This window comes from Lampris incognitus, chromosome 16 (genome assembly GCF_029633865.1).
Source record: "Lampris incognitus isolate fLamInc1 chromosome 16, fLamInc1.hap2, whole genome shotgun sequence".
NCBI classification, from domain to species: domain Eukaryota; kingdom Metazoa; phylum Chordata; class Actinopteri; order Lampriformes; family Lampridae; genus Lampris; species Lampris incognitus.
Window position 1 is genome coordinate 8213358 of NC_079226.1, and position 13714 is coordinate 8227071.

A 13714-nucleotide genomic window follows, 5' to 3' on the forward strand; every position below is an offset into this window, starting at 1 on the left:
ACCCTGGAAGACAGCACATTAAGGACAAGCCTCCAGCATAAAGCATCAACATCAATAGGATAAGGCAGGTCATTAAAAATCCTCTTGATATAGATTGATGTGTGTGAATTTCCCTAGCTAGGCCTTCCTTGGCCCAGCAGTCATATAGAGACCACTGTAGCCTGGTGTCCAGAAGCGCAAGGATGCCACACCGGTTTTTTTTTTTTTTTTATTCATTGCAATTACATTTGTTCTACCATTCGTGACAACAGTCAGTCTGCCACTCGGAGGGGGGGGGGGCTAAAAGGAAAGCATCCTGATTCTCTGCCAGGCTTTTTAATTGGCACCAGAATAATGGAGCCGTAGAAGTTGTGCACCGACAGCACTGTCATATTTCAATATCGCTTTTCTGGATAGATCTGCCGTCTATTAAATAGACCTTTTAGGGGCTCTTGGCAACCCACCAACGTCGTCAGTGCTTCCGTTGAAAGTGGGGTTAATCAGTTATTGAGGAAATTGTGTGTGTGTGGGGGGGGGTTGTCCCGTATTGTCTCAGTTTGGATTGTCTTCCATAGAATTAAAGCAGTGGTGTCTCTTCATGTGTCGAGGCCGATTATACCGAGTAAACATACCTTCAACGAGACAGGAAGTGGGAAACTGGTGTAAATTGAATTGACTCTGAGGTATATTGTGGCATATATAGTATCAAGAGTCTGCAGGCCTTTTAGAACAAGAATTTTGATTCTCTCGTGTTGAGTGTTTATATTTGACGTCTGGTCCTATATTTTTTTGACACCGCTTCCGGTGTGGGGAGATGGTGGCGCAAATTCACGTTTGCGGCGGCCTCACCCAGTACCCTCCATGCAGTGACTTTGTCCACGTCTAACTTTGATGGCTGGGACAGCTGGCGCTGGAAAGGCTTGGGGAGCTTGGTCTGCTGCATCCTGTGGGCCCAGGGGACCACGGCCCTACCTGAAGCTGTGCCCAAAGAGGAAACACCGAGGGCGGTCTGACAGTACACAGAAGCGGAGCAGGCTAAGCTAACCGCTAGCCGACGCAGACCAGCAGTTGCAATAACACCAAGGGTGGTCTGGCGGCGGCCTCGGCTAGTGTTGACTGTGTTTTTGGTGTCGTCATGTGGCGTGCGGGGCGGTGTGTCGAAGGTGTGTGGCTGGGAGGGCTGGTGCTGGATCGGCTGGGAGAGCTTGGTCTGCTGCGTCCAGTGAGCCCAGAGACCACGGCGCTGCCTGTAGCTGCGCCTGAGGAGGAAAGACCGAGGGCGGTCTGACAGGACCAACTCCAGTTTGTCTTGCCGTTGCCTTGGTCAGGGGGCACAGGCAGGAGTAGTAACCCTAACATGCATGTCTTTTTGATGGTGGGGGAAACTGGAGCACCCGGAGAAAACCGACCACAGACGTGGGGAGAACATGCAAACTCCACATAGAGGATGAGCTGGGATGACCCCCAAGGTTGAACAACCCCGGGGTTCGAACCCAGGACCTTCTTGCTGTGAGGCGACAGAGTTAACCACTGGGCCACCGTGCCACCCAGATGAGGATGATGAGGATGATGATGATCTTATCTGTGTTGGAAGCAGCACAAAAGATATGGTGGCACAGTGGTTACCATGTCTGTGAGGTGTTTAAAGGTGGGTGGGGGATCTAAACAGACTGAATGGAAGTGTGATGAAATAGTATAAGCTGTACTTTATGAATTAAGGTTGTTTTCTCCATGGACCTCTCTCGTCACAGTTTTGGATGCTGATTTAAAGGTGGCACTTGGCACAGAAGGAGGAATTTGCATACAACAAACGACGGAGAACGATGGCATTAGATGTTTTGATGAAGGGATATTTTCTGTAATATGACAACCGGATGTCATACAGTCATTTGAAACAGAATGCATACTTGCAATGAGGCCTTCATCAGAAGACAAGAGATTTTCCTTTCATCTCCCAACCAAATTCAGCGAGAGCTTGATTCATCAGCTAGCTCCATCCATCTGATGTTGCTCTCACTATTTTCAGCAAGAAGTCCCCATTTAATCCTGCTGAAGCCTAACTACCTTTCTGTACACTGCCATTTTCATTCTCCTTCAAAACACATGCACATAAATGAAGAGAGGAAAATTAAGAAAATTTGCTTCGGGCTCAGCCAATATACGTATACATATGCATATATAAATTCAGTGGTCCTGGCAGTGACGCAAGTCCCTGCATGGCTTCGGAGTTCCTAAACCGGTTGGGTTCGGGGGAATAGGACATCTCTTTTAATGTGAAACCTCTTGTGTGTCTGAAGGTGTCGGCACCATATCACATTTATTTATCTATTTGTTTACATATGAATCCAAGAGGATTGATGTGAGATTTGAGGCATTACACGCCTTTAGACAGCCAGTCTTTCAAAAATACTTCATTCACCCACACATGCAAACTCAAACACATTCTCTATAGGTGTAGTGTCTTGATGCATGCTCAGTAATCCAGGTAAGAAAACCAAAGAAGGTTGAATCAGCTCATCTGGACACAATGTTTATTGAGAGAAACGTTTCATCACTCATCCAAGTGACCTCTTCAGCCTAACCTGACTGCAGGTGTCCCCACCCTTATAAACAATACAGTGGCATAACCACCGAAATCAACGACCAGTTTCATATGCAAATATGGGTGTCAGCATTTAACTAGAGTTACAAAGGCCATGTGTACTATTCACAGAGGACTTGGGAATGTTTTCAATCGCAGCATTGTAAGATGGTGACAGGTGTACTCTTAGCCCCCCCGGTTCAGGGATGGTCGTTCCCTCTCGACATAGATGATGGTCACACCCATATTTGCATATGAAACTTATCGCTGGTTTCGGTCGTTAAGCCACAGTATTGTTTACAGGGTGGGGATACCTGCAGGCAGCTGTCACTGAGTTGAGCGATGAAATATGTCTCTCTTAATAAACATTGTATCCAAATGAACTGATTCAACCTTCTTTGATGTATAGGTGTAAGTTAATATTCAACTCTGTTGATTGGGTTTTCCAAAATTTACACATACTACATACCAAGACTTGCCCTGCGATGTCCTGATGGCCTGTCCAGGGTGTCTCCCTGCCTGCCGCCCAGTGACTGCTGGGATAGGCTCCAGCATCCCCGCGACCCTGACAGCAGGATAAGCAGTTTGGATAATGGATGGATGGATGGACATACGAAGACTAATACAACAGTGCATGGATGTCACACTGTGCATAAAACACAAAGACACACATAAGGAGACAGGGGAACGTGCGTGACACCTGAAGACCAAACTAAAAGCATGACAGTGGAAGGGGTTTTGCAGGGGTTACATCAAGTCCTGCACAAAATAGTCAAGGCATGTCTTCCATTTTCAGTTGTACTTTTGAATAGAGCCACATGTTGAATATTTCAGTTTTTCAAGTCTTTGATGAGCCATTACTTCCAACCCCATGATTTCCCAAACCCACGAAATACCCCGTCTTTGGGTGTCCGGGTAGCGTAGCAGTCTATTCCGTTGCCTACCAACACGGGGATCGCCGGTTCGAATCCCCGTGTTACCTCCGGCTCGGTCGGGCGTCCCTACAAACACAATTGGCCATGTCTGCAGGTGGGAAGCCGGATGTGGGTATGTGTCCTGGTCGCTGCACTAGCTCCTCCTCTGGTTGGTCGGGGCACCTGTTCAGGGGAGGAGGGGGAACTGGGGCGAATAGCATGATCCTCCCACGCGTACATCCCCCAGGCGAAACTCCTCACTGTCAGGTGAAAAGAAGTGGCTGGCAACTCCACATGTACCGGAGGAGGCATGTGGTAGTCTGCAGCCCTCCCTGGATCAACAGAGGGGGTGGAGCAGCGACCGGAACAACTCGGAAGAGTGGGGGAATTGGCCACGTATAATTGGGGGGAAAAAGGGGGGAAATCTGAAAAAAAATATATAATTATGTAATTATGTTGTATTTAGTGTCCTTATGGCGGGGAGGGGGGGGACTACTAGTGAGTCTCTCTCTGTGTTGGCCTTGTGGCTGCAGAGGCATCTCCCTGACCACAGCGGCTGAAACAGTCTGCTAGTGGGGTGATGGGGATCCATAATAATCCTTCCAGCCCTGGTCCTGCACCACCTGGTGTATAGGTCCTGTAGTGGGGCGAGTGTGGACCCGGTGGTCCGCTCAACCGACCGCACCACTCTCTGCAGGGCTTTTTTGGTCTTTAGAGGTGCGTAGTTCCTATACCAGGCGGTGAGGCACCCTGCAGGACGCTCTCAATGGCACCAGAGTAGAAGGTTTTCTGGATCCGTGGGGAGACACTGAACTTCTTCAGTTGCCTGAGGCGACAAAGCTGCTGCCTCGCCTTTTACACCAGTGTCTGTGTGAAGTGTCCATGTTAGCTCCTCAGTGATGTGAACACCGAGGTACATGAAGCTGCACGCCCTCTCTACTGGGACCCCGCTGATAGACAGAGGGGTGTGGGTCTTTCACCATATCGCCACTTTGTGTCAATCGCATCAAAATGTGAGGCTGTTGGACGACAATATGCCGTGGTCATTTTGCAGCCACGGCTTGTTTTCCATTTTACGGCTTGTTTTTCTGCCACCGCCCTGAGAAGTCAGTCACTGTAAATTTACTAAAGGTTTATAGTTACAGTACTTGTATGTAATCTGGCATCTTTATTGATACCAGCTACTTCCTTTGAAGCGTGAATTTACAACCCCCGGGAAAGACTATTCCACATCGGGCTCCTCAAATATGCCAGCACCACAACACCCGTCGACGTGTTTCATCCTACTGGTGGCTGTGAGAGAGAGACAACACAATGCCTGACCTTTAATACGGTCGCTAACAGCCGCGGTACAGCTAGCTCGCTGCAGCGGTGCAGGGAGCTAATATGCATTTGTGGAATTTAAAAAAAAAAAAAAATTTGTGATCCTGATGTGCATTATTGTCGTCGTCCGTGGAGACCTTTTTTGCTTTTTTTTACAGACTGATAAGTAATAGTTATACAGATGTCATTGTGTTGTGCTATGTTTTGTGATGTGATTCATCACAGGACCGAAGCTCAAAGGCTAAACTCAGCAGAAGCCTTGTCCCAACTGCCAAACATACACAACACATTGTGATCGCCTTTGTGCACCTTCTTGCTTACGCTCTGAGTTTTCATGGTGCCTGGTCCATGTTGCCGTCTCCTGTGTAAGTATCTCGTGTAGTTGTGCCACTATGGGTTGTGTTGTCGTGTCTAGGTTCTGCTCTGCTATGTGTAATGCCCAGCTGTGAACAAGAATTGTCCCTTGGGGGCAATAAACAAACCGAACCAAACCAAAACCGAACCATTGCACGCGGATCAGTCAAACTTCCAGTAGCTGAATGGTTACAAGTCATACCACATGGCCACATCATATGGTCACAGTGTCGCTGGTTTGAGTCCAGCTGGCGACCTTTGCTGCATGTCATATTGCCCTCTCTCTCTCTCTACCCCATTTCCTGTCTGCCTCCACTGTCACTATCCAATATACGTATAAAATACCAAAAAATATCTTAAAAAACTTTGTTTTCGCACCTGGGTAGCGTGGTGGTCTATTCCGTTGCCTACCAACATGGGGATCGGCGGTTCGAATACCCGTGATACCTCCGGCTTGGTCGGGCGTCTCTACAGACACAGTTGGCCGTGTCTGCGGGTGAGAAGTCGGATGTGGGTATGTGTCCTGGTCGCTGCACTAGCGCCTCCTCTAGTCGGTCGGGGCTCTCCCCAGATTGGCAGAGAGGGGGTGGAGCAGCAACCAGGACGGCTCAAAAAAGAGCGGGGTGATTGGCCAGATACAATTGGGGAGAAAAGGGGAAAATTGAGAAAAAAAAAAAAAAACTTAGTTTTCAAGAAAATGATTTTTTTGGGGGGGGGGGTTCCCCTTTTTTCGCCACAATAGTATACAGCCAATTACCTCACTCTTCTGAGCTGTCCCGGTCGCTGCTCCACCACCTCTGCTGAGCCGGGGAGGGCTACAGACTACCACATGCCTCATCCGATACATGTGGAGTCGCCAGCTGCTTCTTTTCACTTGACAGTGAGGCGTTTCACCAGGGGGAAGTAGCGCGTGGGAGGATCAAGCTATTCCCCCCAGTTCCCCCGAACAAGCGCCCTGACTGACCAGAGGAGGAGCTAGTGCGGCGACCAGGACACACCCACATCACTTCACTAATCAATCAATCAATTAGATTTTATTTGTATAGTGCTTTTCATACAAACAAATGTAACACAACGTGCTTCACACAATAAAACAATAAAATCTCCCTCCCTCACAAAAAAAAATAAAAGTAGAGGCAATCTTTTTAAAAGTATAGACAAATTTAAAACTGAGTTAGTAAAATAAATGAAAGTGCCATAAACACTGATTAATTAAAAGTAACAACTGAGCAGAATATATAAAAATAGCAGAATATATAAAACTGTTAAAAAAGTAAGGTTTTTAAAAAGTAAGGTGTTTAACCTGCTTTTAAATGTGTCCAGGTCAGGTCTTCAGGCAGGGCATTCCATATACTTGGGGTGTAAATACAAAATGCAGCTTCCCCTGCTCTAGACCTAGCACGAGGGATGGTTAAAAGACCACTGCCATTGGACCTGAGAGTTCTTGCTGGTTTGTAAGAAATTAACATGTCTTTTATATACTGAGGTGTAAGGCCATTTAGCGCTTTTTAAACAATTAACATGATTTTAAAAGCAATTCTAGTTTTGACGGGGAGCCAATACAGAGATCTAAGAACAGGTGTAATGTGCTCATACTTTTTAGTTCTGGTGAGAACAAGTGCTGCCGCATTTTGAATTAACTGTAGTTGGTGCACAACTGATTTTGGGAGGCCGGTGAATAGTCCATTGCAGTAGTCTAGTCTACTTGTTATAAATGCATGGATTAATTTCTCACAGTCTGATTTTGATAGAAAGCCCCTTAGTTTTGAAATGTTTTTAAGATGGTAGAAGGCTGATCTTTTGAGATGACTAATGTGGCTCTTAAAATTAGATCACTGTCTATGATTACACCAAGATTTCTAGCTTCACCTTTGCACTCCAAAGACAAGAGAGCTGAGATGAGCTGCAATTCTCTTGTCTCTGAGTCTTTGCACCAAAAATAAGTATTTGTCTTGTCTTTGTTCACTTGTAAAAAGTTCTCCGACATCCATAGATTAATATCATCAATGGAATGAATTAGGGAATGTATGGGATCTAGGTCATCAGGAGACAGGGATATGTACAGTTGTGAATCATCTGCATAATTATGGTAATTTATTTTGTGTTTCTGTATAACATGTGCAAGTTGAAGCATATAGAGATTGAATAGTAGTGGTCCAAGAATCGAACCTTGGGGTACTCCACACATTACACCCACTTTGTCCGAGGAAAAGTCTCCAATAGACACAAAGAACTGCCTGTCCTGAAGGTATGTTCTAAACCAGTTGAGAACCGGGCCAGAAAGGCCGACCAATTTTTCTAATTCCTCTAGCAAAATATCATGATCAACAGTGATGAAGGCGGCACTGAGATCCAGGAGCACAAGAACAGACAATTTATTAGAATCTGTGTTCATATGCAGATCGTTCACAACTTTGATAAGTGCTGTTTCTGTGCTATGGTGAGATCGAAAACCTGATTGATAAATGCCTAGAAGGTTGTTATATATAAAATAGTTATTAACTTGAGTTTTTTCAAGGATTTTACTGAGGAATGGTAAGTTGGAGATGGGCCTGTAGTAACAGCTGTCGCATCAAGATTACTCTTCTTCAGAAGTGGTTTAATGTCAGCTGTCTTAAGTGCTGCAGGAAATATACCTGTCTGAAGAGAGTAGTTAATAATGTCTAAAACATCACCCGGCTTCCCACCTGCAGACATGGCCAATTGTGTCTGTAGGGGCGCCCGACCAAGCCGGAGGGAACATGGGGATTCGAACTGGCGATCCCTGTGTTGGTAGGCAACAGAATAGACTACCACGCCACACAAAGATGATGATTTTTATTATCTTCAATGGCTCTCTACTTATTAATAGCTTCCACCAAAGTGAACAAAATTTCCTTTCTTTCTTTTGCAGTTATCTACTTGTAAGATGCGATAGCTGAACGTTATCCATATCCTTTGTTTTGGAGTGTCTGACTTTGTCTTTGGCTGTGATAAGTTAATATTGACTGGTATGTACATGTTTTCCAGTGCTGTCTTACATGACATCAGATTAGCACGCACGGCGGCAGAAGACTCAACAAAGCTTGCCCTGCCCCAGCTTTTTGCAGCCCAACCGTTCAGCTAGCATCATGTCATATTGTTCAGCTAGCATCATGTCATATTGTTCAGTTAGCATCATGTCATATTGGGATTATTAAAGCTGAAACATTCTGCAGAGACGGAAAGCATTTGGAAAAACAAAACATGGCATTTGAGCATGGGTCCATAAATGATAAAGATTTGCAAATGGATGCCATTCTCTCCTCCCAGTCACCCCTCCTCACATCCCGAGGCCTTGGCTTGAATTATGGAAGGAAACGCTTTTCCTTTGAAAAATATAAACTAATCAAACATTCATGGTCATAGATGTCTCAAGACAATGTCACTGTGAGACCAAGCCCACAATACTCTGTGTGTGTGTGTGTGTGTGTGTGTGTGTGTGTGTGTGTGTGTGTAGGTGTGTGTTTGTGTGTAGGTATGTGAATGTGTGAGTGTTTTGCCAATTAGAGCAGAAGCTGACCATCCTGTAAATTTTTAAATGGGCATCACATATCGTATATATGTGACGCCGCTAACCAGCCGAGCGTGCCGGCACTGAACTCGGAGGAGGTCACGTACCCTTATCCTTAAATGCCTACTCTCATGGGGAGAGAAGACATCTACTTAGGGGGGACTTAAGTAGGATCACCGGACAGCTTTTAATGGATGCCGATGCAGTCGGAACTGAAGTACAATTGTGCCTGGCATCCCGCGGCATTCCGGTCAATCACACGATTATCAAAAGAAATGGGGGGGGGGGGAGTCTTGTGAGAATGTGAAACGAGGCGATGGCCGCCGCTCCGTTTCAAAGTATAAGAATCTCCTCATTGTCCAATTAACATTTTAACATGAACCAGGAGGCCTCGCCCAGAATATGACCGAGAGGACGGTGGGATTACAAGCTGACAGTCCCTATGGTCAGGGAGCTCAAATCCACCTTAAGAGTCGCCTGCAGCAGTACCGAGAATGGGTTTCATCCTCTGGGGCGGCGGCGGGGGGGGGGTCCTTAAGACCAAACAGGGGTCTGAAGTCTCTCGCCGCCCGATGGAAAGCAGTATCCCTCTGTGTCACTTAAGCGCAGGCCCAGGCAAATGTGTCCTCAAGCTACGTATGCATATTTAAGAGCCGTGCACTTTAAACTGGGGTTCCTTCCATCAGAAGGCTTTCTGGGCCTCTGTCTTCATTTGATTCAGTTTGACACCGGCAAGTCCACAAAGAAGTTCCTCCTCTTCTTTTTTGGAAGCCATTAAAAAGTCCTTGAGTGTGTGTGCGTGCCTGTGCGTGGGTTTCTTTTAATGTAGACATTTGGAGTAAATAAGTGAACTTCTACCAAAATCATCCAACCATCCATTATCCAAGCCGCTTATCTCAATCGGGCTCACGGGGATGCTGGAGCCTATCCCAGCAGTCATTGGACGGCAGGCGGGGAGACGCCCTGGACAGGCCGCCAGTCCATCACGGGGCCCAAACACACACACCTAGGGACAATTTAGTATGGCCGATTCACCTGACCTACACGTCTATGGACTGTGGGAGGAAACCGGAGCCCCCGGGGGAAACCCACACAGACACGGGGAGAACATGCAAACCCCACACAGAGCACGACCCGGGATGACCCCCAAGGTTGGACTACCCCGGGGCTCGAACCCAGGACCTTCTTGCTGGGAAGCGACCGCGCTAACCACTGCACCACCGTGCCGCTCCTTTATTAATCCCCTTGGGGAAATTCAGTAACAGCAAATTAGCCCATCCTAGCTGCGATCTGTCGCTAAGAGCAGTGGACTGCCGCCTTCCAAAATTATTACAAAATTATTATAATTTGGTATTATTAATAATACAATAATACCAAAATGATTTCTATGGGATTTTTTTATTTTTATTTTACATGTAGATCCCAGTTAGATCGTTTTAGGGTTCCCACAGCGTCCACAGAGAATGTCAGGTGAACGTGTACAGGTGAGTTGCCCTTGCCCTCCGACAGCGGACTGAACCAGACCATGAACCAGGGATTCATTTGGCGAGTTTCCCCTGATCCCCCATCGGCTACTCGTCCATTCGCCAGTGCTCAGACCAGGTGACTTTGTTACAGATTGCTCAATGTGCCTTTCCTATTGTGTGTGTGAGGGAGAGGTGACGGTAGACAGGGAGAGGAAGAATGATACAGAGACCTGAACACTGTGTGTGTGTGTGTGTGTGTGTTTGTGTGTGTGTTAATGTGTCTCTTTCTGTGTGACAGAGGACAGATGATGTACGTCTGTAATGCAGTTAGTGTGTGTGTGTGAGAGAGAGTGTTCATGCACAGGGTGTGTGTGTGTTCGTGCATTGTGTGTATTTGTGAACGTGTGTGTTTTCGTGCATAGTGTGTGTGTTTGTTTGTGCAGTGTGTGTGTTTGTGCATAGTGTGCGTGTGTGTGTGTTCGTGCATAGTGTGTGTGTGTGTTTGTGTGCTGCTAGGTATATAAATGTGTGTCTTTATCTATTTTGTGTACATCTGAGAAGTTGTGTATAGTGTATGTGCGTGTGTGTGCGTTGCAGGGGATATGAATGTGTGTTCGTTCCTATAGTGTTTACTCCTGAGTGTGTGTGTGGTTTGCAGGGTTGCAGGCGTGATCAGTATCAGCACTGGTGTTGGCTAACGTCCTCTTCGTGGTATTAGCAGGTGAGAAAATAGCTGCGACCTTGTGGGGGGGGGGGAGCCAGGGGGGGGGGAGCCAGGCGTTGATTAGGGTGTACGCTGCTGAGTGGGCGGTTGCTAACCAGGCCCCAATGTGCGAAGGCAAATCTGATGATTGTGGCAAAAGCGAGCCGTTGACAACGTTTCCGAAACGTCAGTTAAGATTAAAACCGAGTCGGTGGAGAGGTGTGGGACCGGTGGAAGAAAGAAGAAGAAGAAGAAGAAGAAGAAGAAGAAGAAGAAGAAGAAGAAGAAAAAAAAAAGGTGTCAACAGCTCAAAGAGGCTCGGGCTGCACAAAGTCGTGCGTCTTGTGAAATAAAACGTGGATCTGTGCTCATTAAGGTCACCAGCGAGGCATCTGGTAACATAACTGAGGAGGTTCTCAATAAAACCGTATATTTCTGGGTGAATACGGAGTAACCGGGGTCGTTTTAACATATATATCTACGTATATAAGTATCTGTATGTATGTATCTGTATATATGTATCTGTATGTATGTATCTGTATATCTGTATATATGTATATGTTTATATGTATCTGTATATATGTATCTGTGTGTATATATCTGTATATATGTATCTGTATATACGTATCTGTATGTATGTATCTGTATATACGTATCTGTATGTATGTATCTGTATATATGTATCTGTATGTATGTATCTGTATATATGTATCTGGATGTATGTATCTATATATATGTATCTGTATATATGTATCTGTATATTATGTATCTGTGTGTATATGTATCTGGATGTATGTATCTGTATGTATGTATCTGTATATATGTATCTGGATGTATGCATCTATATATATGTATCTGTATGTATGTATCTGTATATATGTATCTGGATGTATGTATCTGTATATATGTATCTGGATGTATGTATCTGGATGTATGTATCTATATATATGTATATGTATGTATGTATCTGTATATATGTATCTGGATGTATGTATCTGTATGTATGTATCTGTATGTATGTATCTGTATATATGTATCTGGATATATGTATCTATATATATGTATCTGTATATATGTATCTGTATATATGTATCTGTGTGTATATGTATCTGGATGTATGTATCTATATATATGTATCTGTATGTATGTATCTGTATATATGTATCTGTATATATGTATCCGTGTGTATATGTATATCTATGTGTACTTTTTATTCACGGGGGAGAACATCGTGTGTTTTGTGAAGGGTTACGCTCCTTTCATGACAGGGTTTCCGACCGGTTATGCTTTGGCGAGGACAAGAGGCCCCACCAGCTGGCGGTGGCGGTTAATACCAGGTCAGTGGCCTCGCTGTACATCGCCGTGTAAAGAAGGTCACTCCGAACCACTTCAGTAGCATTCAGGTCTCGATGGGACTTCAGCGCGCCTGAAGAACAGATGAATCAAACTAATTTCTCTGCACGGCAGCGCCGCCGACCGCCTTTCAGTACGAGCTGCTCGGGAAAGAAAACAAGAAAGGGAAAAAATTCAAAGCCACCGTGTACAAGGTTTTCGTTTCTCGTCTTCCGTGCGCTGCCTTTGTCGGCTCTCTCGGCGTGTCAGAGTGGGCTGATTGTGCGACCTTGCCCTCGAGTCTGAATAGCTGTTTGCTTGATTACTCCAGAAGCAAACACACACTCTCTCAAATAGTTTTTTTTTGTTTTCACTTCAAACTTTGTTGCCTGGGCGGCACAAAGCCTCACGGTCGTGTTTGCCGTAGTTCATTACCAACTTTTAGCGAGAGGGGAAAAAAAGAAACTCATTAAAGTAAATTACTTCTTTCACTCCTTTCTTCCCCTGCAAGGCTCGAGCCAGCGAGGAGATCAGAAATAAGGAGAGGAGATGGCAGTATGCATACGACAACAAGACCTCCTGGTAGCTCCACTGGATCTCTGGGTGTTTTGTTGACGGTGGTGGTGCTGGTGGTGCTGGGCGGAGGGGGGATGATTAGGACTTTGTCGCACCTTGTTACTGCTTGTTCACTTACATGTGTATTTTTAGCTGGGTCTAATTAGCCAACATTCACTCGTGATACCATTAGCTCGCACAACAGGTGTGATGCACAGAGACACACAAACACACACAACACACACGTTTGTTTACATGTCGTCATGGGAACAAGCAGTTTTTTCAAAATCCAATCTCGCTAACAGGTCCTGGGTTCGAGCCCCGGGGTAATCCAACCTTGGTGGGTCGTCCCGGGTCGTCCTCTGTGTGGAGTTTGCATGTTCTCCCCGTGTCTGTGTGGGTTTCCTCCGGGTGCTCCGGTTTCCTCCCACAGTCCAAAGACCTGTAGGTCAGGTGAATCGGCTGTACTAAACTGTCCCTAGATGTGAATGTGTGTGTGCATGTAGGCCCTGTGATGGACTGGCGGCCTGTCCAGGGTGTCTCCCCACCTGCTGCCATATGACTGCTGGGATGGGCTCCAGCATCCCCACGACCCTAATTCGGATAAGCAGCTTGGATAATAGACAGACGGACAATCTCACTAAACCCTAAAATTGACCTGAACCTTAACACCGAGATGACCCAACGACCACCTCAGATTTTAACCTAACCTTTTACTATCCTTACTAGGACATTAAGGTCCTCCTCACCAGTGGATACACAAAGGCACACACGGGGCGTCCGGGTAGCGTAGCGGTCTATTCCGTTGCCTACCAACACGGGGATCATGGTTCGAATCCCCGTGTTACCTCCAGCTTGGTCGGGCGTCCCTACAGACACAATTGGCCGTGTCTGCGGGTGGGAAGCCGGATGTGGGTACGTGTCTTGGTCACTGCACTAGCACCTCCTCTGGTCAGTCGGGGCACCTGTTCAGGG